Source organism: Schistocerca americana, chromosome 11 (assembly GCF_021461395.2).
Source record: "Schistocerca americana isolate TAMUIC-IGC-003095 chromosome 11, iqSchAmer2.1, whole genome shotgun sequence".
Taxonomy (NCBI): Eukaryota; Metazoa; Arthropoda; class Insecta; order Orthoptera; family Acrididae; genus Schistocerca; species Schistocerca americana.
This window is the reverse complement of record NC_060129.1, coordinates 99,961,920-99,988,552: the sequence shown is the minus strand read 5'-3', so window position 1 is coordinate 99,988,552 and position 26,633 is coordinate 99,961,920. Positions and strand designations below refer to the sequence as shown.

The following is a 26,633-nucleotide window of genomic DNA, read 5'->3' as shown; positions in this document are numbered from 1 at the left end:
ACTCGAATTTGCGTCTTCCAGTTTCCTAAACACGCTACAGTGATACCTCGTGGTGGTGAGACGAGCTCATTGTGACACAGATCATAATTTTATGGTGACTATTACGAACGTTTGTGGACATAAATAGGCAGTACAATATTAAACAGTACACTTTGTGTCCTCGATGGCTAAGTCGGATACAGCGTTTTCCATGTAAGCAGAAGATTCCGAGTTCGAGTCTCAGTGGAGACACACATTTTCAGCTGTCCCCGTTGATTTTTATCACTGGTCTGGATTTCATTGTAATTTCATCCTTCAAAATGGTTCAAATGGCTCTGAGCACTATGGGACTTAACTTCTATGGTCATCAGTCCCCTAGAACTTAGAACTACTTAAACCTAACTAGCCTAAGGACATTACACAACACCCAGTCATCACGAGCCTGAGAAAATCCCTGACCACGCCGGGAACCCGGGCGTGGGAAGCGAGAACGCTACCGCACGACCACGAGCTGCGGACCTTCATTCTTCCACAGCTGAAAGATCACCAATGGTGTCTGTTCTTTCGCATATCTCCACATTCCGAATGGATGACAGCTCGAGATGCAAATCTGATAACCATTGTATCTTCGCCTATTATCCCTATAAATATCTAATACGACGAATGTAAGTATTTTGCGCTCCGTAAACAAAGACCACTTCATCTCAGATTCAGGAGAAGTAAAAATCTAGCTTACAAACAAAAGCTGAACGAAGCGAAACTGAGTGTTAAGAGAGCAATTAGGGAAGCGTTCAATGATTTTGAAAGTATGCTATTATCAAACGATGTGAGTAAAAACCCTAAGAGATTTTGGTCGTATGTAAAATCAGAAAGTGGGTCAACATCGTCTGTTCATTGTCTCAGCGACTACACCGGCATCGAAACGGAAGATAACAGAGAAAAGCAGGAAATACTGAATTCGGTCATCCGAAGTCATTTCACCCCGGAGGATCGTAACACTGTCCTCCGTTTTAATCGTCGTATCAACGTCTAAATGGCAGATATTGAGATAACCGATCCTAGTACTGAAAAGCAGCTACGATCGGTTAGTAGGGGAATGGATTGAGTACCAGACGATACTTACTAGGTTTTGTAAAGATTATGCGAAAGAAGTTGGTCCCCATCCAGCAGTAATTTATCGTAGATCGCTTGAGCAACGAAAGGTACCTAACGACTGGAAAAAAGGGCAGATCATTCCCGTTTGTAAGAAAGACCGTAAGACAGATCCACTCAATTATAGACCTATATGGTTGACATCAATCTGTTGAACTATAGAACATGTTTTATGCTCAAGAATTATGATCTTTTGGAAAATGAATCTCTCCTCTATAAAAATCAACATGGATTTCGCAATCAGAGATCCGGCGAAACTCAGCTCGGTCTGTTCCTCCACGAGATCCACAGCACAGTGGACAACGGCACTCAGGTTGATGCCGTGTTCCTTGATTTCAGTGAGGCATTTGACACCGTCCCGCATTGGCGTTTAATGAAAGAAATACGAGCTTACGGAGTATAGGAGCAGACTTGCGATTGGGCTCAAGACTTTCGTGCAGATAGAACTCAAAACGTCGCTCTTAACGGAACGAAAGCGACAGATGTAATGGTAAATGCAGATAAGTGGTACAGTAAGAGGTGGCCGGCAGCTGTGGCCGAGCCGTTCTACGTGCTAGGCTCTAGGAGTACCACAGGACCGTTGCTGTTTACAATGTGTATAAATGCTCTAGTAGAAGGCGTCGGCTGCTCTATGAGGCTATTCACTGATGATGCAGTTGTCTGTACCAAAGTAGCACCGCCACAAGGTACTAGGAAATTGTAGAACGACCTGCAGAGAACTGATGAATGGTGCAGGTTCTGGCAGTTGATCCTGAACATAAATAAGTGTAACATATTGCGCATACATAGGAAAAGAAATCCACTACTGTACTGCCACTCAATTGATGACAAACAGCTGGAGACAGCGTCTGCCGTAAAATATCTAGGCGTAACTATCCAGAGCGACCTTAAGTGGAATGACCATGTAAAACAGATAGTGGGAAGAGCAGACATCGTACTCAGATTCGTCGGTAGAATCTTAAGGAAATGTAACTCATCCTCGATAGAAGTGGCTTATAAGTTGCTTATTCACCCGATTCTTGAGCACTGTTCTTCTACATGGGATCCCTATCAGATAGTAGAGAAGATAGAGAAGATCCAACGAAGAGCGGCGCGTTTCGTCACGGATTCGTTTAGCTAGCGAGAGAGCGTTACGGATATGCGAAGCAAACTCCACTGGCAGACGTTACAAGAGAGACGTTGTGCATCACGGAGAGACTTACTATTGAAATTTTGGGACAGCACTTTTCAGGAAGAGTCAGGCAACGTATTACTTCACCTCCCATATACCTCGCGTATTGAGTACGAGGAGAAAATACGAGAAATTGGAGGGAATACAGAGGCTTAGCGACAATCATTCTTGCCACGCACTATTCGCAAGTGGTACAGGGTTGGAGCGACGAGACAGTGGTACCGAAGGTACCCTCCGCCACACACCATTAGTATGATGTAGATGAAATGTCACAGCACCACTAAAGATTTCACTGGTTCTGAATGTTCCAGACTATATTATAATAGTATGATTGTGTAAATGTGCCATTACTCAAAATTTTTCTGGACGCAGGACTTTGTACTAAGTGTGCTACAACTGCGTGCGGGACTTGGAATATGACGATTCTTAAGCACTTGTTGGAACGTCGCGGTTGTAAGCATCAAGACAGCAGTGAACTCAGATTATTTTGCTGACGATGATGTTCGCTGTGGCGCTAGATAATGAGTAATGGGGAGTGTTTCGCATAGTGTTCAGCGAAGGAACACTGTATCTGGACTTTAAACGTTTGCACATGCCTTTTCGTAGTTGATGCTTCGGGAAACCAACACGGAATTTAAGCTCCGCTACTAAAGTTTGTCAGTATTTATAATTATTTGTTAACAGCTCCCACCACGCAGAGACATGTGAGGCCACCGTTCGGTGATACCTGGGTAACTTCATCAAACTTTTATAAGATATAATGTAGTTCTATTGTCTTAGTCAACATATTTAACCTTAAGCTAATTATTTGTTAAATCCTTTATTTTACAGCCCGCTAACCTGGCTATTAATTATTAGACCAGAGCGTTAACCCTTTCAGGCGATGTGGTTCCGTTTGGAGGCGCCTGGTATTTTTTCATTTCGATTCATATTCACAGTAGCGTCGCCTGTAGCCAACCTTTAGGTTTCAAGTACACTGGTGTCCAGAATTAATGCAACAAACCGCTATTTCCCAGTCATGTACCAAATTCGATAACCATACAAATTGTCAACAGATCTCCATACGATCGTGTTCTGCCAGGAAGACGGCATTTCGGTCTTCGGAAAACCACGTCAAGGATGGCATCAGGGCACCTACCAAACAAGGTAGTGCTTGCCGGGTAGCCCCCCCCCCCCCTCCACCCACACTCACTGTGTACACAGGCACAGCCGGCGCAGAATGGCACAGAGAAGGCGCCTACCAGACTCTCGGCGGTGGAGGGACGTAGGAAGAGTGGAAGCGGGACAGCCGCAAACTGATTTGGCCCGATGGGTTCAAGTCAGTAGTTCTGTTGTTTCTCGGATGTGGCGACAGGTAATAGAGACCGAGACTGTATCCTGAAGACCACGCAGGGCAGTCCACGTGAGATATCAAAAAGAGAGGACCGTTATTTGACTGTAAGGGCACGGTGGTATCCTCAGTACTGCACGGCAACTGGCGTCTGACCTCGCAGCATCCACTGGACGTGTTGCAGCGAGCCAAACGGTGTACCGGAGGCTTCGGCAGAGTGGCCTTTACTGTCAGAGACCTGCTGTGTGTGTACCTCCGGCGTGTCTTCACAGGAGGGAACGTCTAGAGTGGAACCGTCAAAATGCCACCTGCATGGTCAAACAGTGGGCCAATGTCCTTTTCTCAGATGTGTCCCGATTTAGTGTGGAGAGTGGTTCTCAACGGATTGGCATCTGGAGGGAACGTGGAAGACGAATTTGGAACCGAAACATTGTGGGAAAATACCGATATCAGAGAGGATTCCTAATGGTGCGGACAAGGATTATGTTGACCACGGGATCAGCTCTACTCGAAATTGTACTGGAGAATCAGGAAGTTTTAACTGTGAGGTCATCTTGGGACCTCATGGAAAGATAGGATCCCCAATGGTGTGGGACGCTCGACCGCCTCTTCATGAAATTGTACAGGTGAATCAGCAAGTTTTAACTGCTACCAGGTATCGTGAGGCTCTTGCGAGGTGCTGTGGGCCCACACTTCGTATTGAAGGGCGATAATGTTCGACCTCTGAGAGCACAGGTGGTTGATGTTTCTTTGGAAATCCCAGATATCGCACACATGACGCGGGCCTCCTTACTCTCCTGATTTGAATCCCACAGAGCATGCCTGCGATGCGCTAGAGAGGCGGATCGCACCACGTTGTCATCCACCAACCACTCTCCAAGACTTCCGAGTGGCTCTGCAGGAAGAATGGGCGTTACTGCCTCAACATGAGACCGACAACGTCATTCACTGCATCCCCAGTCGTTGTCAGGCCTGTATTGCTGCCAGAGGTGGTCACACCACATACTGAGAACATTAATCAGGTTATCGGAATGTGTGTGCAAATCGGTTAATTTGGAAAAAAAGGAAGAACATTTTTGTCTACCGTTACACATGTTGCAATTCTTTATGTTCAGTATTCTCACCATTTGAACTGCCAGCAAGACAAACTTTCATGTAAGTATGCAGGCTTTCGTGGCTGTTGTCACTGAAGTTAAAATCTTCTGGGTTATTAAGCCGCGCCATGTTTCAAGACAAACTTTCGTTCTGAAATCTCTTGCTCGCATAGAGATGGATAATGCATTGCATGCAACATTCTGTGGCCAGACGAAACCCATTTCCAATTACTAGGACATCATCGATATGTCCTTCCGGACACAAAGCTTTCTGCCCCGCCTGTGCCCCTCAACACCGACACTGGACTGTTGCTGACTGGAAACATGTTGCTCGTTTCAAATTATATCTAGTGGATGGTCGCGTACGAGAACGGAGACAACCCCACGAATCCATGGACCCTGCATGTCAGCAGGGGACTCTTGAAGATGGTGGAGGCTCTGTAATGGTGTGGGGCGTGTGCAGTTGGAGTGATATGGAACCCCTGTTACGTCTAGGTACGACTCTGACAAGTGACACGTACGTAAGCATCCTGTCTGATCACGTGCATCTGTTCATGTCTACTGTCATTACTACGGACTTGGGAATTTCCAGCAGGACAATGCGACACCCCGCACGTCCAGAATTGTAGCAGGAACATTCTTCTGAGTCTAAACATTACCGCAGGCCAACAAACTCCCCAGACATTGACATTATTGAGCATATCTGGCAAGCCTTCCAACGTACTGTTTTCATAAGGGATTCCCCCCCCCCCCTTTTACAGATTTATGTACTGGTGTCAGTTGTCTCTAGCACAACTTCAGACATTAGTCGAGTCCGTGCCACGTCGTGTTGCGGCACTTCTCCGTGCTTGCCGGGGTCCTACACGATATTAGCCAGTCGTACCAGTTTCTTTGCCTCTTCAGTTTAAATTAACAAGCGTATAATATGGGAATGAGGAGTGTCAGTTTTACGCAAGATGGCGCTCCTCTGCGCACTGTGCAGCCAGTGAAGCGTCTGCTGCAGACGAATTTCTGAAATGCTAGAATTATCAGTCGTCACTTTCCATGCACACTGGCCGTCAAGATCACCAACTCCTTATGCGTGTGACTTCTGGCTGTGGGGTTATCTGGAAGATGTTGTGCTCAGTGCTCCAATTACGATTGTAGCTGAAATGAGGCAGCCATTGCGCAATGCTTTCTGAACGTGACCCCCCCTGAGACACTGCGAACTGTTGTGTAACGTGTTGCTTCTCGAATCCTATTTGTGGTAGAAGGCGGTGGACACCGTACTGATGACATCTTGCGCCAGTCTCACGACAGTTAGAAACCGATCCCATTTGGCTTTATGTGTAGTTGTCGGGAGAATTACAAATGCATATTTCCCATCCGATGCGGTACGACCTCGCCTTGGTGGATGACGCTACCGAACTAACAGTGAAACAGCAGTTGTCTGTCATGCACATTGATTGGCGTAGATGGTGCAGTATGCAACTTCAACTGTGCCGTCTTGCTGTGATTAATCTATAGGTTCGAGCAGTCCACCGGTTACTGCCGGTTCATAATGTCCAACGGGCTCAATATTTCGGCAATCAGACACGCCGCCATCGTCAGGTGCGCTGACGAACTGAGCTCCTGAGGGCGCGCGGCGGCGGTCGCGAAATATTGTGCCCGTTGGACACTATGAACCGGCAGTATACCCGTGGACTGCTCGAGCAACAAATACGTCGGGAGAAACTGAAGAATCACAATCTATAAGTTGTCGCCGACCCAATTTCCGTTAAGGGGGTAGGACATGAAACGGTCGGACATGGAGACGCCACGCAGGGCAGTTTAATTTCCACTGGATATACTTTTAGAAATAAATTCATAAAACTTTGTCACCAGGAAAGATTCAGGATTCACACTCATAGCAGTGGAAGTTCAAAAACGTAACAGAATAAATTATTTTTTACATATGCAATTTCTTCACTTTTTTCACTTACTATTGGCTGCATTTGTTGCAATACGTACGCTTTTGTAAATAAGTAAGAGAGATTCTTCGATGAAGTTTGCACGTGATACAAACTATACTTACAGGTGTATGAAATTCTAGATTTTTTCCAACCTATTAAAAACTGTGGTAAACACTGAGACAATTAACTATAAAGTTTGAGTTTTTTCTAAAGATGAAGTTTAAAATGTAACAGCTCATTCACTTTTTCATAAATCAAATAAATTCTAGAGTTTCATACACCTGTAAGTATGGTTTGTACGCTGTGCAATTTTCATCGAAGAATCTCTCTTACTTATGATGAAAAATGTGCCGATAGCAACAAATGCAGCCAATACTAAGTGAAAAAATGAATTGCACATGTAAAAAATAATGTATTCTATTATGTTTTTGAACTTCCACTGCTATGAGAGTGAGTCCCTCCTGGTCATGCCGACAAAGTTTTATGAATTAATTTCTAAAATATAGACACTGGAAATTAAAATGTAATGTGGTGCCTCTCCTGCTCCAAATCGTCCGATCCCTCTTAAGAGACATACAGTGCCGTTTATTGGTACAGTTTTCGTTATCACTGTTGTTGCATTATGTTTCCCGCTGCATCAGTAATATAATGTTCAGATTAGACATCAATCTGAGCAGTGGTTCTCCTTGTACAGGGTTTTGAAAGTGGAACTTCAAGTATCGACACTGAAACGCCAAGGAAACTGGTATAGGCATGCGTATTCGAATACACAGATACGTAAACAGGCAGAATACGTCGATGCGGTCGGCAACGCCTGTATAAGACAAAAAGTGTCTGGCGCAAGTGTTACAGCGGTTACTGCTGCTACAATGGCTATCAAGATTTAACTGAGTTTGAAAGTGATGTTACAGTCGGCGCACGAGCGATGGGACACAGCATCTCCGAGGTAGCGATTTTCCCGTCGACCATTTTACGAGTATACAGTGGATATCAGTTATCCGATATCACTGCGGCCGGAAATAGATCCTGCAAGAACGGCACCAATGGCGACTGGAGAGAATCGTTCAACGTGACACAAGTGTAACTCTTCCGCAAATTGCTGCAGATTTGAATGCATGGCCATCAACGAGTGCCATGGTGCGAACCATTCAACGAAACATCATCGATACGGGCATTCGAAACTTAAGGCCCACTCGTTTACTCTTGATGACTGCACAACACAAAGCTTTACGGCACGCCTGGGCATATCAACACCGACATTTGACTTATGATGCCTGGAGCCGGCCGGAGTGGCCGAGCGGTTCTATACAGTCTGGAACCGCGCGACCACTACGGTCGCACGTTCGAATCCTGCCTCGGGCATGGATGTGTGTGATGTCCTTAGGTTGGTTAGGTTTAATTAGTTCCAAGTTCTAGGGGACTGATGACCTCAGGAGTTGCCCGGTGAAACGTTGTTGTGATGCTGGTGTAAGGAGGAGAAACGCGTACCATCACGTTTCCGCCTATCGCGATTGCGGTTTATCGTATCGCGTTGGTCGAGATCCAATGACTGTTAGCAGAACATGGATTCGGTGGGTTCAGGAGGATAATACGGAACGCCGTAATGGAACCCAACGGTCTCGTATAGCTAGCAGTCGAGATGACAGGCATCTTATTCGCATGGCTGTAACGGATCGTGCAGCCACGTCTCGATCCCTGAATCAACAGACGGGGACGTTTGCAAGACAACAACCATCTGCACGAATAGATCGACGACGTTTGCAGCAGCACGGACTATCAGCTCGGAGACCATGGCTCCGGTTACCCTTGAAGCTGTATCACAGTCAGGAGCGCAAGCGATGGTGTACTCGACGACGAACCTGCGTGCACGAATAGCAAAACGTCTTTTCGGATGAATCCAGATGCTGTTTACAACATCGTGATGGTCGCATCCGTGTTTGGCGACATCGCGGTGAACGCACATTGGAAACGTGTATTCGTCAGCGCTATTCTGGCGTATCACCTTGCTCGATGGTATGGGGCGCTATTGGCTACACGTCTCGGTCACCTCATGTTCGCACTGACGGCACTTTGAACAGTGGACGTTACATTCAGATGTGTTACGACCCGTTGCTCTACCCTTCATTCGATCCCTGCGAAACGGTACATTTCATCAGGATAATGCACGACCGCATGTTCCCGGTCCTGTACGGGCGTTTTAGGATACAGAAAATGTTCGACTGCTGCCCTGACCAGCTCATTCTCCAGATCTCTAACCAACTGAAAACGTCTGGTCAGTGGTGGCTCGTCACAATACGGCTGTCACTACTCTTGATGAACTGTGGTATCACGTTGAAGCTGCATGGGCAGCTGTACCTGTACACACCATCCAAGCTCTGTTTGACTCAATGCCTAGGCTTATCAAGGTCGTTATTACTGCCAGAGGTCGCTGTTCTGGGTACTGATTTCTCATGATCTATGCACCCAAATTGTGTGAATATGTAATCACAGCTCAGTTCTAGTATAATATATTTGTCCAATTAATACCCGTTTATCACCTCCATTTCTTCTTGGTGTAGCAATTTTAAAGGCCAGTAGTGTACTTCCCTGCACATCATTGTACAAAATTGACGAAATAGTTCTGCAGTATTAGTAAATTTAGAGGTAGCTATTGAGAATGTTGACTGGAAAATGGGCTTTGTAATTCTTGAGGTAACCAAGATAAAGTACATGGAGCGAAAGTTTAGTTAGAAGTTTTACAGAAACGATACTGCAGCTATAAGAGTCGAAGTACAGAATATGGAGTCAGTTGTTGAGAACAGGGTGGGACCATATTGCAGTCTATCGCCAGTGTTACTCAGACTGTACATTGAGCAAAGACGAAAGGAAAGGAAAGCGAAATTTGGAAAGGGAATTAGGATTGAAACGTGACACAGGGCTCCCTCCTATATGGCACATTCGCCGCAGTGCTACTGTAAGAGGTATGTATTTATGGTCATATCTATGTCATCCATGAGTTTCCAGGGCCTTACAGTATTCGGAATTCTCAATGCGTTACTGTTATGGCCGTCTTCCTTTTATACTAACAGAATGAGAAGGTAGAGAGAGAGGGGGGAGGGGCAGGGAGAGAGAGGGAGGGAGAGACACAGAGGGACACAGATAGAGAGAGAGAGAGGGTGGGTGAGGGTGGAGAGAGAAAGGGAGGGAGAGAGACCGACAGACAGAGGGAGAGAGGGGGGAGAGCAGGGAGAGAGAGAGAGAGAGAGAGAGAGAGAGAGAGAGAGAGAGAGAGAGAGAAGGGGGAGGGCGGGAAGAGGGAGGAGGGACAGAGAGAGAGGCAGACAGAAAGGTGGGAAGGGGGGAGAGAGAGGGAGGGAGAGAGACAGAGAGAGGCAGACAGAGAGGGGGGAGGGCGTAAGAGAGAGGGAGGTAGAGAGACAGAGAGAGAGTGAGAGGGGGGAGGGTGGGGAGAGGGAGGGAGTGAGAGAGATACAGAGAGAGGGGGAGGGTGGCGAGAGAGAGGGAGGGAGAGAGACAGACAGACAGAGACAAAGGGTGGTGTGGAGGATAGTGTGATCGAGACATGGTCTGTCATAGAACTTTTTTGTCACAATCTTTGTCCGAATCATTTTTCCTGCAGTGAATCTATGAGTTTGCAAGGGTCACTCAGGACCTAACAGCTCACTTTTTGTTCTGAACTGACAACAACGTTTCATATCAGCGCACAGTCCGCTGCACAGTGAAAATCTCATTCCAGTTTGTGGCTTGTTGCTGTTCAACATGAACAATTTAAAGTAGACGTTATTTTTTTAAAAAAAGTTCTTTCTTCTATATCTCAGTTGACACCAGCGCTAAAAATATGAACCAAATAAAAACATACTTGCCACTCTATGCTCTAACATATCTCGAAAACCGCATGTCGCTATGTGTAGGGGTGCTACGTCTTACTTGACTCACACGAAAGGAAATTTTACGTCTAAAAATTTCACCTTAAAAGGAAAAAAAAGCTTATTCGAATGGAACATTTTTATCACGACTGCTATGGTTAATTAATATTTCGGTTTTATTTCTCGGTTATTAGTAGAAAAATAAACAACATCTGTGACAACAGAGAGCAAAGAAATACCGGTAATTTAGAACTAGGATACCGGTATTTGCCGGCCAGTGTGGCCAAGCGGTTCTAGGCGCTTCAGTCTGGAACATCGCGACCGCTACGGTTGCAGGTTTGAATCCTGCCTCGGGCATGGATGTGCGTGATGTCCTTAGGTTAGTTAGGTTTAAGTAGTTCTAAGTTCTAGGGGACTGCTGACCTCAGACGTCAAGTCTCATAGTGCTCAGAGCCATTTGAACCATTTGAACCCAGCTGTGGACTGAGCCAACAACAACAACAACATTAACAACACCCAAGTACTGAATTACTCTCCAGTCTTTGCGCAACACATGCTTGGCAGTGCGCCTACACGTTCCGGCTATAGCGTTAAATAATCGTGCGGAGCTGTTGCGGTCCTTCAGTTTATCGACGTGCAGCCATTCTATTTTGAGTCCTTTCTTGTCTCCTACTGATAGTGAGTCACTTTTCGTCGCCGCTGTGTGCCGTGGCTCACAGCTGTAGCTGCTGCTACCAACGGCGCCACTAGTTGAGGAGGATGGGGCGGGGGGCTGGAAGGGCACAGGTATGGACGGCTGATGCTAATAACTCTGCGGGTGGCGGGTGGAATGTATGGAGAACGCGAAGCGCAGTTCCGCAATGCGTTGGACTCGAATATTAGGAGAAGCTCTTTAGTAATTACAGAACATGCTAGTGACACCTATTTATAATGGACACTTACCAAAATAAACAAGCCTACGACAAAGACTTGATTACCATGCGATACCCGCCCGCTACCGTGTCGTCTTCTGCCGTATGACGACACTGATAATTTCCTCACAGTGGCAACAAACCCAACACACACGCAATAGATTTATTTCAGCAGGTATACACGAATCACTGACAGACATTCATTTAAAATAAAAAATTATCAGATGACTGAAAAGTGGAAATCACGTTGCTTATGGTGTGGCTTACAGAAGAACATTTAAGTCTTGTCCCGACTTTACAGGATTACTCTTAAGAAAATTACGTAATCAATGAACAGTGATCTATGAAACTGAGGATAAGCAGAATATGTTTCCAGAATGAGGAGAGCTTCTGTAAAGTTTCGAAGGTACGAGACGAGATACTGGCAGAAGCAAAGCTGTGAGGACGGGGCGTGAGTTGTGCTTGGGTGGCTCAGCTTGCAGAGCACTTGCCCGCGGAAGGAAGAGGTCCCAAGTTCGAGTCTGGGCCCGGCACACAGTTTCAATCTGCCAGGAAGTTTCAGAGTATGTTTAATTGCAGACGTGTTTCACTCGATCCTGTCTTTTCAAAATCCCTGAGAAAGTTGCTGTCAATGGGTACTGAGACCTATAGATTAGCTTTCGTAAAGACTTCTTCACAAAGAAAGCGTAAACGTAAGATCAGTCGACAGGCAACGCAGACCCAACGGTACCGACCGGCCGCCGTGACATCCTCAACGCACAGGCGTCACCGGATGCGGATATGGAGGGGCATGTAGTCAGCACACCGCTCTCCCATCCGTATGTCACTTTCCGAGACCAGAGCCGCAACTTCTCAGTCAAGTAGCTCCCCACTTCGTCTCACAAGGGCCGAGTGCACCCCGCTTACCAACAGCGTTCGGCAGACGGATGGTCACCCATCCAAGTGCTAGCCCAGCCCGACAGCTCTTCTGTGATCCGAGGGAACCGATGTTACAACTGCGGAAATGCCGGTGGCTCACGAAGGAAACAATACATCAAAAATTTAGTATTTTCTCAGCTAAGCAGGAAAAATTATCCTATTGACATATTTGGTGACCTTGCACAAATCCGTTTGCGCACACCACAGAATCCTACTTGTCAGTCTAATGAGTGATGGTGTCATTAACGGCATCCGTCTACCATAGATGGAATCTGGCCTTCGCAACACAAATCTTAGTGTGGTGCAAGCATGAGACTCACCTCATAAAGGTGGGGAACACTTCGTATGAGCTCCAACAACGATCGGTAGCACTCTTGTTGTTTGACTACGTGAATCGTCTTGCATTGACTTTAAAGTGCTGATCAAAGAACTTAAGTGTTTGCAGGTGGCACGAGCACTGCACTCAGCCTTGCGAGACAAGCTCTAATCACAACTGAACAGCTCTACACGCGGTTCACGCTTGACTGTTTAAGTCTTGATACGTACTACGTGATATCAAAAAGGGTTCAAAAATGGTTCAAATGGCTCTGAGCACTTACATCTCGGACTTACCATCTGAGATCATCGGTCCCCTAGAACTTAGAACTAATTAAACCTAACTAACCTAAGGACATCACAAACATCCATGCCCGAGGCAGGATCCGAACCTGCGACCATAGCGGTCGCGCGGTTCCAGGCTGTAGCGCCTAGAACCGCTTCGCCACTCCGGCCGGCAAGCAAGAAGACTCGAGATCGAACCGATCAGGGCACGAATCTAGATTTATTTCTTCAGTTTCCATACGCACTAGCTACGTGAAGGACAGTTTGCTAAATTCCTTATGGTTCAAATGGACACCAGGTTAACACGGAATCAATATGTAGATACACAAATCAAGAATATTTTTAAGCTGAAGAAATGAATTAAAATCTGTGCCGCGGCCGTGTTTCGAACCTTGATCTTCTACTTACTAGGCAGAAATGATGACCATAGGTCTACTGTACTGTGGTGACACAGTGGTCAACATCTCTGTCTAGTAAGCAAGAAGAAAAAAAAACTGGTTCAAATGTCTCTGAGCACTATGGGACACAACTGCTGTGGTCATCAGTCCCCTAGAACTTAGAACTACTTAAACATAACTAAGGACATCACAAACATCCATGCCCGAGGCACGATTCGAACCAGCGACCATAGCGGTCGCGCGGTTCCAGAATGTAGCGCCTAGAACCGCCTCGCCACTCAGGCCGGCAAGCAAGAAAACTCGGGGTCGAATCCCGATCGCGGCACTAATGTTGATTAAGTTCTTCAGTTTCCATACGCACTAGATAACTGAAAGACAGTTTGTAAAATTCCTTATGGTTCAAATGGACACCAGGATAAAACAGAATCAGGACGTAGATACACAAATCAAGAATATTTTGGAAGCTGAAGAAATGAATTAAAATTTGTGCCCCGGCCGTGTTTCGAACCCAGATCATCCGCTTACTACACAGAAATGATGACGATAGCTCTACAGTACTGTGGTGGCGCAGTGGTCAACATCTCTGTCTAGTAAGCAAGAAGAAAAAAAAACTGGTTCAGATGTCTCTGAGCACTATGGGACTCAACTGCTGCGGTCATCAGTCCCCTAGAACTTAGAACTACTTAAACCTAACTAACCTAAGGACATCACAAACATTCATGCCCGAGGCACGATTCGAACCAGCAACCATAGCGGTCGCGCGGTTCCGGACTGTAGCGCCTAGAACCGCCTCGCCACTCAGGCCAGCAAGCAAGAAAACTCGGGGTCGAATCCCGATCGCGGCACTAATGTTGATTCAGTTCTTCAGTTTCCATACGCACTAACTAAGTGAAAGACAGTTTGTAAAATTCCTTATGGTTCAAATGGACACCCGGTTAAAACAGAATCGGGACGTAGATACACAAATGAAGAATATTTTGGAAGCTGAAGAAATGAATTAAAATTTGTGCCCCGGCCGTGTTTCGAACCCAGATCTTCTGCTTACTACGCAGAAATGATGACGATAGCTCAACAGTACTGTGGTGGCGCAGTGGTCAACATCTCTGTCCAGTAAGCAAGAAGAAAAAAAACTAGTTCAAATGTCTCTGAGCACCATGGGACTCAACTGCTGTGGTCATCAGTCCCCTAGAACCTAGAACTACTTAAACCTAACTAACCTAAGGACATCACAAACATCCATGCCCGAGGCACGATTCGAATCAGCGACCATAGCGGTCGCGCGGTTCCGGACTGTAGCGCCTAGAACCGCCTCGCCACTCAGGCCGGCAAGCAAGAAAACTCGGGGTCGAATCCCGATCGCGGCACTAATATTGATTCAGTTCTTCAGTTTCCATACGCACTAGCTAACTGAAAGACAGTTTGTAAAATTCCTTATGGTTCAAATGGACACCAGGTTAAAACAGAATCAATAGGTAGATACACAAATCAGGAATATTTTGAAAGCTGAAGTAATGATTTAAAATTTGTGCCGCGGCCGTCTTTCGAACCTGGATCTTCTGCTTACTACGCAGAAATGATGACCATAGCTCTACAGTGCTGTGGTGGCGCAGTGGGCAACACCTGTGTCTAGTAAGCAAGAAGACTCGGGATCGAATCCCGATCACGGCACTAATCTAGATTCATTTCTTCTGTTTCCAACATTATCGTAGATCAAGATGAGACTTAAATGCCTCGGAGTAAATGTAATTATAAGATCTATACATATCAAGACGTCCAGTTTTGCACGTATTGCCCTCAGAAACATCTCCAAGTCTGTTGATGTAAAGACAAGAATGTTAGATTATTTTGAATGTTTCCATCCTCATTACGTCCTGCGGAAGCACATTAAAAACATAGATAATGTGGTTATTCAGCGAAGCAAAGCAAAATTGTAGAAGTCTTTCTAGGACCTTGGAATTCTTACACTCACCTACCAACACATTTACTCTTTAGTGGCTTTGGCCTCTGACACTAAAAATCGCTGTAAGGTGACTCATGAGTTGCACGGTTAATAGGGAAGACTTAGAAATACTGACTATCTGGACTGTGCCTCTGGTACTGGATTCAGAACGGCGTTCTACACTTCAACACGCTGCAGTCTAACGTGAAGCAGAAATTTGGTAATCCCTACCATGCCAAAGGAAGAGAAAAAATATTCGTCATTAGCCTTGTAGTATTTATTTCATTAGTCGTTGAAAATCTTCGTCCTTTCCTAGGTCTCTTCAGCTATGGGGAGAGGAAAACGTCGCAGGGGGCAAAACTCCTTGAATATGGTGGCCGAGGCACGATTGTCGTGTTGTTTCTGGCCAAAAAATCTCTCGCAAGCAACTATGAACGAGCAGATGCATTCTTGTGATGCAAAAACCATGAATTGTGTTTCCACAATTCCGAAGTTTTTTGCTTCTTGCCTCTCGCAAACAGCACGTAACGTCAAGGTAATACCCCTTATTGACCGTACGACCTTCAGGGAAAAATTAATGATGCACTACGCCACCGTAATTAAAAAAGAACTGTGAGAAAAACTTTGACATTTGATCGACCTTGGTAGAGTTTTTTCAGTCTTGACTCTCCATTGGGGTGATTCTGCTTTGGTTCGACGTCATAACCATAAACCCATGTTTCGTCACCACTTACGACCATTTTGAGCAAATCGGGATCATCACTGAGGTCATTCAAAAACTCCTGAGCGATGCTCATTTGACAATTCTCTTGATCAAAATTGAGAAGTTTTGGAACAAACTTCGCAACACACGTCTCGTGCCCAAACAAACCATCTGAAAAAATTGCCCGACACGAGCCGACAGATACGCCAACATCCTCACCCACTTCTCTTACGGTAATTCGACGATTTTCCAAAGCGATTTTCTTCACTGCGTCGATCTGTTTTTCATGCGCTGGGGCGTCCAGAGCGGCGTTCGACATTGGCACCTTTTCCGCCACGCTGGAAGAGCATGAACCGTTCGCAAAAATTTTTTTTTCTTAGAGAAACATTTCAAGTGTTTCAGAGCACTTGATACTATTTTTCACACAAAATTTAATGCAAATTCGTTGCTCCATTTTGTATATTAATCCAAAATCGCCGAGCTTACTACAACACATCTGACTTTTCTGTCTGTCAAAAACAAACGATGAATGCTGTACACTTGAGTCTGTGAATATATATGTTCAGGACATGTGTACCAATATTAAAACAACAAAAAACGAATGTACGCTGCCCGCTCAATTTGAAAAATCACCTTACTTTTTGAGCTGCCTCGTAGATCTGATGATGTTCTATGTAGCAGATCGAAACTAATCATCTACTAATAAGAAGTTACCGCATGCGACCACAGCTGTGTTTGCTAAACAGATTATAAATTTAGACCTGTGTTTCGTGCAACAATGTTCCCAAAAATTTTGAACACGTAGAGACTTACGACATGGGTCCTGCTCCGTTGCTCGCCGCAAACACCGTGCACAGTGGGCGCCCGCCGGCTTGGCCTCTTATCCTCAGGCTATCAGCCGCTGAGCTGCCGACCTTCCACCCACTCTGTCCTCTCTCTGTCCTCTCCTGCAGACCCCTCGCCCACCCCCTCCCCACTCCCCCGGCACACACACACAGTCACACACACACACACACACACACACACGCACGCGCACACACACGCACGTTCGTAGTATCCTTGCCCAACACCGAAACCCACAGAGGCCAGACGGTACGTCATAACTAAGGCGATTTCCATACTGCATATTCTCAGCTTGCCTCGTCAACCGACTAGGGATGGGAAACACCGCCCGGTTTAAACTGATAGCAGGATTTCAGTTCCGAATAACCGGTAATTTCGGTATTTCTTTAGTCTCGGTTATAACAGGAGCATTTTTTTAAAATTTTTTACTAAGCTTCAGCTGCAAAATACTAACACGAATTCTTTACAGACGAATGGAAAAACTAGTAGAAGCCGACCTCGGGCAAGATCAGTTTGGATTCCGTAGGAACACTGGAACACGTGAGGCAATACTGACCTTACGACTTATCTTAGAAGAAAGATTAAGAAAAGTCAAACCTACGTTTCTAGCATTTGTAGACTTAGAGAAAGCTTTTGACATTGTTGACTGGAATACTCTCTTTCAAATTCTAAAGGTGGCAGGGGTAAAATACAGGGAGTGAAAGGCTATTTAGAATTTGTACAGAAACCAGATGGCAGTTATAAGAGTTGAGGGACATGAAAGGGAAGCAGTGGTTGGGAAGGGAGTGAGAAAGGGTTGTAGCCTCTCCCCGATGTTATTCGATCTGTATATTCAGCAAGCAGTAAAGGAAACAAAAGAAAAATTCGGAGTAGGTATTAAAATCCATGGAGAAGAAATAAAAAACTTTGAGGTTCGCCGATGACATTGTAATTCTGTCAGAGACAGCAAAGGACTTGGAAGAGCAGTTGAATGGAATGGACAGTGTCTTGAAAGGAGGATATAAGATGAACATCAACAAAAGCAAAACGAGGATAATGGAATGTAGTCTAATTAAGTCGGGTGATGCTGAGGGAATTAGATTAGGAAATGAGACACTTAAAGTAGTAAAGGAGTTTTGCTATTTGGGGAGCAAAATAACTGATGATGGTCGAAGTAGAGAGGATATAAAATGTAGACTGGCAATGGCAAGGAAAGCGTTTCTGAAGAAGAGAAATTTGTTAACATCGAGTATAGATTGAAGTGCCAGGAATTCATTTCTGAAAGTATTTGTATGGAGTGTAGCCATGTATGGAAGTGAAACATGGACGATAAATAGTTTAGACAAGAAGAGAATAGAAGCTTTCGAAATGTGGTGCTACAGAAGAATGCTGAAGATTAGATGGGTAGATCACATGACTAATGAGGAAGTATTGAATAGGATTGAGGAGAAGAGAAGTTTGTGGTACAACTTGACCAGAAGAAGGAACCGGTTGGTAGGACATGTTCTGAGGCATCAAGGGATCGCAAATTTAGTATTGGAGGGCAGCGTGGAGGGTAAAATGAAGAAGCTTGCACAGGATAAAGTAGCATGGAGAGCTGCAACAAACCTGTCTCAGGACTGAAGACCACAACATCAACAACAATCGTGCTTGCAAAATACTACCACAAATCCTTTACAGAAGAATGGAAAAACTGCTAAAATTTTAACTTTGGGAAGATTAGTTTGGATTCTGGAGAAATGTAGGAACACTGGAGGCAATGCTGACTCTTCGACTTATCTTAAAAGCGAGGCTCAGGAAAAGAAAACCTATGTTGTGGACTTAGAGAAAGCTTTTGACAATGCTGACTGGAATACTCTCTTTCAAATCCTGAAGGCGGTAGGTGTGAAATTCAGGGAGCGAAAGGCTGTTTACAATTTGTACAGAAACTAGAACAGTCGGGGGACTCGAAAGGGAAGCAATGGATGGAAAGGGAGACAGACAGGGTTGTAACCCATGCCTGATGTTATTCAGTATTTACATTGAACAAATAGTACAGGGAAAAAAAGAAAAATTTTGAGTAGAAATTAAAATCTAGAGAGAAGAAGTAAAAAAACCTTGAGCGTTACCGATGACATGGTCATTCTATCAGAGACAGCAAAGGACTCGGAAGAACAGTTGAACGAAATGGACAGTGTCTTGAAAGGAGGATATGAGATGAACATTGACAAAAGCGAAAGGAGGGTAATGGAATGTAGTCGAATTAAATCAGGTGATGCTGAGGGAACTAGATTAGGAAATGAGACACTTACAGTAGTAGATGAGTTTTGCTATTTGGGGAGCAAAATAGCTGAGGATGGTCGAAGTAGAGAGGATATAAAATGTAGACTGGCAATGGTAAGGAAAGTGTTTCTGAAGAAGAGAAATTTGTTAACATGGAGTATAGATTTAAGTGTATGGATACCTTTTCTGAAAGTATTTGTATGGAGAGTAACGATATATGGAAGTGAATTAAGGACGATAAAGAGTTCAGGCGAGAAGAGAATGGAAGCATATGTAATGTGGTGCTACAAAAGGATGCTACAGATTACATGTGTAGACTATGCAACTACTGCAGAAATATTTAATACAATTGGGGAGAAGAGGAATTTGTGGCAAAAACGTGAGTAGAAGAAGGGATTGGTTGATAGGACACGTTCTGAGGCATCAAGGATTCACCAGTTTAGTAGCGGAGGGCAGCGTGGAGGATAAAAACGTAGAGCGAGACCAAGAGATGAATACAGTAAGCAGATTGAGAGAGATGGTGTTTTTGCAGTAGTTACTCGGAGATTAAGAGGCTTGTACAGGATAGGGTAGCATGCAGAGCTGCATCAAACCAGTCTTTGGGCTGAAGACCAGAACAATAACACTAATAATTTGGTAAAAAACAAAATATGAATTAGCCGCAGCAGCACTGCTAAAGTGTTTAGTTTTGAAATGAACTTTTTTTAAAAAAAGTACGAGTCATTTGCTTTCGTAAAATATTTATTGCTTCGAAATATTGCGTTGTTGTAGACAATGGGAAAAGCGGTTAGTGCTATTGCAGAGAGAAACGAGCAAAGAACACATGGCATAAGAAGCGGTACGGCATTACTAAGACGTTAATGTACCTGTTACCGCGTGGCACGGTCTGTTAGGCGAGACACATGTTCTTCATACCTGGTCAGTATGGTAGTTTGCGGGGTGAACGAGAAATGCAGGCCCTGCCACAAACTTGTCACGTCACACTAGTGGGGTTGTTCGCCATTCTTCGCAAACGCTCGGCACCCTCTAAAGGTCCTAATTTTGTCGAGTGCCATCGAGGACTTGCGTGCATTTCAACAGTCAAGAACTCTTAAACTCGTCAGAAATACACTCATCAGAAAAAGTTTTGCATCACACCGGTTCCCAGAACTCCTCAAGATAGACGTTGACTGTGGATGTTGTATCAGAGACTCAATTCGTTTGACTGTTCAGAGATGTCTCTAAAGCCGCCCAAAGATGTAAAAAAACCATGCGTGAGCAGCGCCTACTAGAGGGAGTCCGACAGTCGATCAGTTCCAAGCAGAAGGGAAGTGTCTTGGCGTGTCGGAGTGAACCAAAGCGATATTAAACTTCCTGGCAGATTAAAACTGTGTGCCGGACCGAGACTCGAAATGGGGACCTTTGCCTTTTGCGGGCAAGTGCTCTACCAACTGAGCTACCCAAGAACGACTCCCGACCTGTCCTCACAGCTTTAATTCCGCCAATACCTCGTTTCCTACCTTCCAAACTTCGCAGAGCACTTGCCCGCGAAAGGCAAAGGTCCCGAGTTCGTGTCTCGGTCCGGCACACAGTTTTAATCTGCCATGAAGTTTCATATCAGCGCGCAGTCGCTGCAGAGTGAAAATGACATCCTGAAAGAGATGTTGTTTGGAGATACAGAGAGACAGGAACTGTCGATACCACGCCTCGCTCAGGTCACACAAGGGCTACTACTGCAGTGGATTACACCTGCCTACGGATTATGGCTCGGAGGAACAATGACAGCAACGCCACCATGTTGAATAATGGTTTTCGTGCAGCAGAATGACGTCGTGTTCCGACTTAAACTGTCCCGAATAGTCTGCATGATGCGCAACTTCACTCCTGGTTTCCATGGCGAGGTCCGTCTTTGCGACCACGACGCCACGCAGTGCGGTACAGATGGGCCCAAAACATGACCAGTGGACCGCTCAGGATTGGCATCACGTTCTCTTCACCGATGAGTGTCGCATACGTCTTCAACCAGACAATCGTCGGAGACGTGTTTGGAGGCAACTCGGTCAGGTAGAACGCGTGTGCAGCGAGGTGGAGGTTCAGTACTGTTTTGGGATGGCATTATGCGGGACCGACGTACGCCACGGGCGATCATGGAAGGCGCCGTAACGGCTGTATGGTACGTGAATGTCATCCTCCGACCGGCAGTATAACCGTATCGGCAGCATGGACGACAATTCGCGTCCCCATCGTGCACATCTTCTTTGAGAATAGCGACATCGCTCTACTAGAGTGGCCAGCACGTTTTCCAGTCATGAACCCTATCGAACATATCTGGGATAGATGGAAAAGGGCTGTTAATGGACGTCGTGACCCGCCAACTACTCTGAGGGACCTACGGCGAATCGCCGTTGAGGAGTGGGACAAGCTGGACCAACAGTGCCTTGATGAACTTGTGGGCAGCGTGCCACGACGAATCCAGGCATGCATCAATGCAAGAGGAAGTGCTACTGGGTATTAGAGGTATCTGGACCACTACCTCTGAAGGTCTCGCTGCATGGTGGCACAACATGCAACGTGTGCTTTCCATGAGCAACATAAATGGTGGAAATGATATTTATGTTGATCTCTATTCCTACTTTCTGTACAGGTTCCTCGGAACCGAGCTGATGCAGAATTTCATTGATGTGTTTCATAATTCGCTCGCCGCTGGAGACGGCTCCCAGCATTCGTAAGACGTGCAGTGTCGCGGGCCGTGACGTACCCGCCACGGCCTGTCTACCTCGTGGGCCTCGGCTGGTTTCACGCTGTCGCCGTGGGATATTAATTGCATTAGAGAATGGCTCCATCCATAGTCTGGAAGTTTTTCACGGAGCGCGGTATCAGTCGAGTACAACGCTGTACAATGTCCTTAATTTATGAAAAGATGAATGACGTGTTAGAATTTAAACTTCATTTACAAGAAATTAAAATTTTACTGTCAATAACACTACTGTCCATTAAAATTGCTACACCACGGGGATGACGTGAGACAGACGCGAAATTTAACTGACAGGAAGAAGATGCTGTGATATGCAAATGATCACCTTCTCAGAGCATTGACACAAGGTTGGCGCCGATGGCGACACCTACAACGAGCTGACGTTCGGAAAGTTTCCACCCGATTTCTCATACACAAACAGCAGTTGACCGGCGTCACCTGGTGAAACGTTGTTGTGATGCCTCGTGTAAGGAGGAGAAATGCATACCATCACGTTTCCAACTTTGATAAAGATCGGATTGTAGCCGATCGGCCTCGTACCACTAGCAGTCGAGATAACAGCCATCTTATCCGCATGGCTGTAACGGATCGTGCAGCCACGTCTCGATTCCTGAGTCAACAGATGGGGACGTTTGCAAGACAACAGCCATCTGCACGAATAGTTCGACGACGTTTGCAGCAGCATGGACTATCAGCTTGGAGACCGTGGCTGTGGTTACCCTTCAAGCAGCACCACAAACAGGAGCGCCTGCGATGGTATACTCGACGACGAACCTGTTTAGAGCATCGTCATGGTCGCATCCGTGTTTGGTGACATCGCGGGGAACACGCATTGGAAGTGGGTATTCCTCATCGCCATACTGGCGTATCGCCCGGCGTGATGGCATGGGGCGCCATTGGTTACACGTCTCAGTCACCTCTTGTTCGCATTGACGGCACTTTGACCAGTGGACGTTAGTTGTCAGATGTATTATGACCCGTGGCCTTACCCTTCATTCGATCCCTGCGAAACCTTACATTTCAGCAGGATAATGCACGACCGCGTGTTGTAGGTCCAGTACGGGTCTTTCTGGATACAGAAAATGTTCGACTGCTGCCCTGACCACCATTTTCTCCAGATCTGTTACCAATTGTAAACATCTGGTCAATGGTGGCCGAACAACTGGCTTGTCCCAATACGCCAGTCACTACTCTTGATGAACTGTGGTATCGTGTTGAAGCTGCATGGGCAGCTGTACCTGTACACGCCATCCAAGCTCTGTTCGACCCACTGCCCAGACGTATCAAGGCCGTTATTACGACCAGAGGTGGTTGTTTTGGGTACTGATTTCTCAGGATCTATACACCCAAATTGTGTGAAAATGTAATCACATGTCAGTTCTAGTATAATATATTTGTCCAATGAATAGCCGTTAATCATGTGCATTTTTTCTTGGTGTAGAAATTTTGATGGCCAGTAGTTTATCTCAGTTTTTACCACAGTTTTGGGATATCCTAGTCTTCCATATACCTGTAAGTATGGTTTGTATGCAGTTCAAAAACCATCGAAGAATCTCTCTTACTTATGAAGAAAAGTGTACCTACAGCAACAAATGCAGCCAATAGTAAGTGAAAAAATAATGAAGTTTCACATGCAAAAAAATTTTTTGGAACTTCCACTGCTATGAGTGTGACTCGAAATCCTTCCTGTTCATGCTGACAAAGTTTCATAAATTTATTTCTAGAAGTATAGACACTGAGAACCAAAATGTCATGTGGTGCCTTTCCTGCTCCAAGTCGGCCCGTTTGTCGGGAAATCTCCCATCCCCACCACCCATCCCCCTCTTTATAAGATTAAGAGTGGGGGAAACTATGAAGGGATGCCCATTTTTTACGACTTACCTTCCAGTTTGTTTACCGTCTGAGTTATCGGCTGTTTTGGCGAACGACGCGTGGGCTGTTTTACATTTTATCCGTCGTACCAATATGGCGACGGCCATTTAATCTTTGGTTCAATACCAGCGTTGCTCTATAGCGCGTTTTATTGATCTCTCTCCACGCCCCTGTTTTTAGCTGTCTTCTCTTCCGTCGTTTTTAAGTCCTCTCTTCGTCTTCGTGTTCTACACTTCTGACATGGGCGCGTATGACGCTAGTTGCGCCCTAAAACAAAGCAAAACAATTTTGAGTCATCACATGAGGAGAAAACTTGAAACTTAATGATTTATTTACTATCAAAAACAGTCTTAATCACAATTTATTTATTATGGTGACTGGTTTCGACCACTACTGTCGCCATCTTCAGACCAATGAGTAAGGACCTCCTTCTGCCGGAGAATCACTACTAGTGGTTCTCCAGCAGAAGAATATTCTTACTCACTGAATAATAAATAAATAAATAAATTGTGATCACGATTGTTTTTGATAGTAAATATTTGTAACACTTTCATCACTGTTCACTCCCTCAATGTATTCAAAAGTAAATAATGAGTTATTCATAATTTACAATAAAAATAGGAAGTAGCTCTGTACCTTCATAATATGCCTTTATGTACTTGTACCCTTCGAACTGGAGAAATTAACAAGAAAAATAGGGTCATCCAACCACAGTATCCACCCTTTTGCACCGACTATTCGTAATGGCCAGATACTACTGTGATCCTCGATTACAACACGATTTTTGAGCAGAGTTTGAAAAAATTACAATCGGTAGGTGAGCAGCAGTGACTTTTTGCAGTATTCAACGACTTACTACTTATCGAGAAAACCAGCAAACAGCGCTCAGACTAAGTTCTCTTCCATTTGTCTATTTAATTTAACGTTTTGATTCTATATACCTTGAAACTGAGAGTGTCAAAACGTGTAAATCTTTGAGGATGTCAAAGTGAACACCTTTCAGCCGTCAAGTTTCAACCTTATTTTATTAGGCAACCAGTTTCGGCGCTTTATTACGCCATCTTCAGTTTCAAATGGTTCAAAAGGTTCTGAGCACTATGGGACATAACTTCTGAGGTGATCAGTCCCCAAGAACTTAGAACTATTTAAATCTAACTAACCTGAGAACATCACACACATCCATGCCTGAGGCAGGATTCCAACCTGTGACCGTAGCGGTCGCGCCATCTTCAGGCCCCTGACCGACGTGTAGGAGTAATCTATCTCGCTTGTGATCGAACCAGCGGCCAGCAATACTGGTTTTAGTAGATATCTACTTGCTGCGGTGACCACTTCAAACATCGCCCACCGACTGTTAGATAAATTGGTTAGATAGATTGGTTTACATAACAGTCGGCAGGTGATGTTTGAAGTGGTCACTGTAGCAAGTAGATATCTACTAATACCAGTATTTCCGCCCCTGCTTCGACCACAAGCGAAGTAGATTATTCCTACACGTCGGTCAGCAGCCTGAAGATGGCGTAATAAAGCGCCGAAACTGGTTGCTTAATAAAATAAGGTTGAAAGTTAATGCCTGAAAGGTATTTAATTCGACATCCTCAATCGAACAGCCGAGTCCCGCGACCATCGCTAAAATAATGGACATACAGAGACGTTTCAGTCATTTTCCTATTTCGACGATTATTACAAGAAATACTAGCAATAAAAAACTGAAAATCAATTGTTTCCGAAACCGCTTGTTTTGAGCGGTTTTAACGCTCACGTTAAACCTGCGTCTAAAGAAGCCGATATAACCAAAAAAGCGATAAACGCCATCGCTGCTACCGACCCGACTCCACAGTGGCCAGTTGCATACCAACTGCGCAGCGTTCATTTAGGAGCCCTTTCTCTCCCCTGCTCTGAGACACGCGCACGGAAAAAAAATTAGCCGTACTCAGGAGACAGGATACTCACACCATCAACGCCGCTCTAGAACTGACGATAGTCCTGAATGGACGAAGAACAGCGTCCACAGGTTTATTCAGGTATGCCACGCAACTGATTATCAGATCCAAAGAGAGGCTGAAATGGTTCAAATGGCTCTGAGCACTATGGCACTTAACTTCTGAGGTCATCAGTCCCCTAGAACTTAGAATTACTTAAACCTAACTAACCTAAGGACATCACACACATCCATGCCCGAGGCAGAATTCGAACCTGCGACCGTACTGGTCGCACGGTTCCAGACTGAAGCGCCTAGAACCTCTCTGTCACTCTGGCCGGCTCCAAGGAGAGGGATTTTGGTTGCTTCGTTTCACCTGCTGTGTTCAGATAACGTCAGATATTTTTATGGTTGTGTAATCGATCGATTTTGCTAGCAAGTAGAGGCGCAGTCAGGGGCTGACTAATCGTTCGTCAAACAAGCAACGTCTACTGACGGCCCTGGCGACTACTTGGAAGACGCGAGTGTCCACTGCATACTTGGCAGTCAAGAGGCGAAACTGCGACTTGTGGCCTGTATCTCTCTATTCTGGCCTGTTCAAGAGCCGCAGTCCTATTTCCTGCTGCGAGAATGGTCCTTTACGAAGCATCAGGCTCGAATTGATATAGTCATTTTTGGAAGGGTCTTACCCGAAGTTTTGACAACATTATTTAAGAACGGTACCAAGTTCCATACACATACACTGTAACGCCAAAGAACTGGTACAGGCATGCTATTCAAATACATGGATATGTAAACAGGCAGAATACGTCGCTGCAGTCGGAAACATTGTAATTAGGCTGTTTAGGTTTTTATATTGGTAACGCCACGTAACGCTCTGTATGAAAATCACTGGCTGTGCTGTGCATAGTCTGTGGCTCAGTGGCATTGTTGTAATTTTGTAGTGTTGGGCTGTTGGCTGTTAACAGCGCGTAGCGTTGCGAAGTTGGAGGTGAGCCGCCAGCAGTGGTGAATGTGGGGAAGTGAGATG

At 45.3% G+C, this 26,633-nt stretch overlaps 1 protein-coding gene across 3 annotated transcripts in view; it reads right to left on the bottom strand.

Annotated features, from left to right (window-relative positions):
* The window catches only part of LOC124553634, a 518,253-nt gene extending 501,329 nt beyond the window's left edge, over positions 1–16,924 (bottom strand). For all 3 annotated transcript variants that reach the window (XM_047127501.1, XM_047127504.1, XM_047127503.1), the window contains exon 1: positions 16,806–16,924. The gene's annotated coding sequence lies outside the window, so the exon portion shown is untranslated. The remainder of the gene's footprint in view (positions 1–16,805) is intronic.
* Between the last annotated feature and the right edge of the window lie 9,709 nt (positions 16,925–26,633).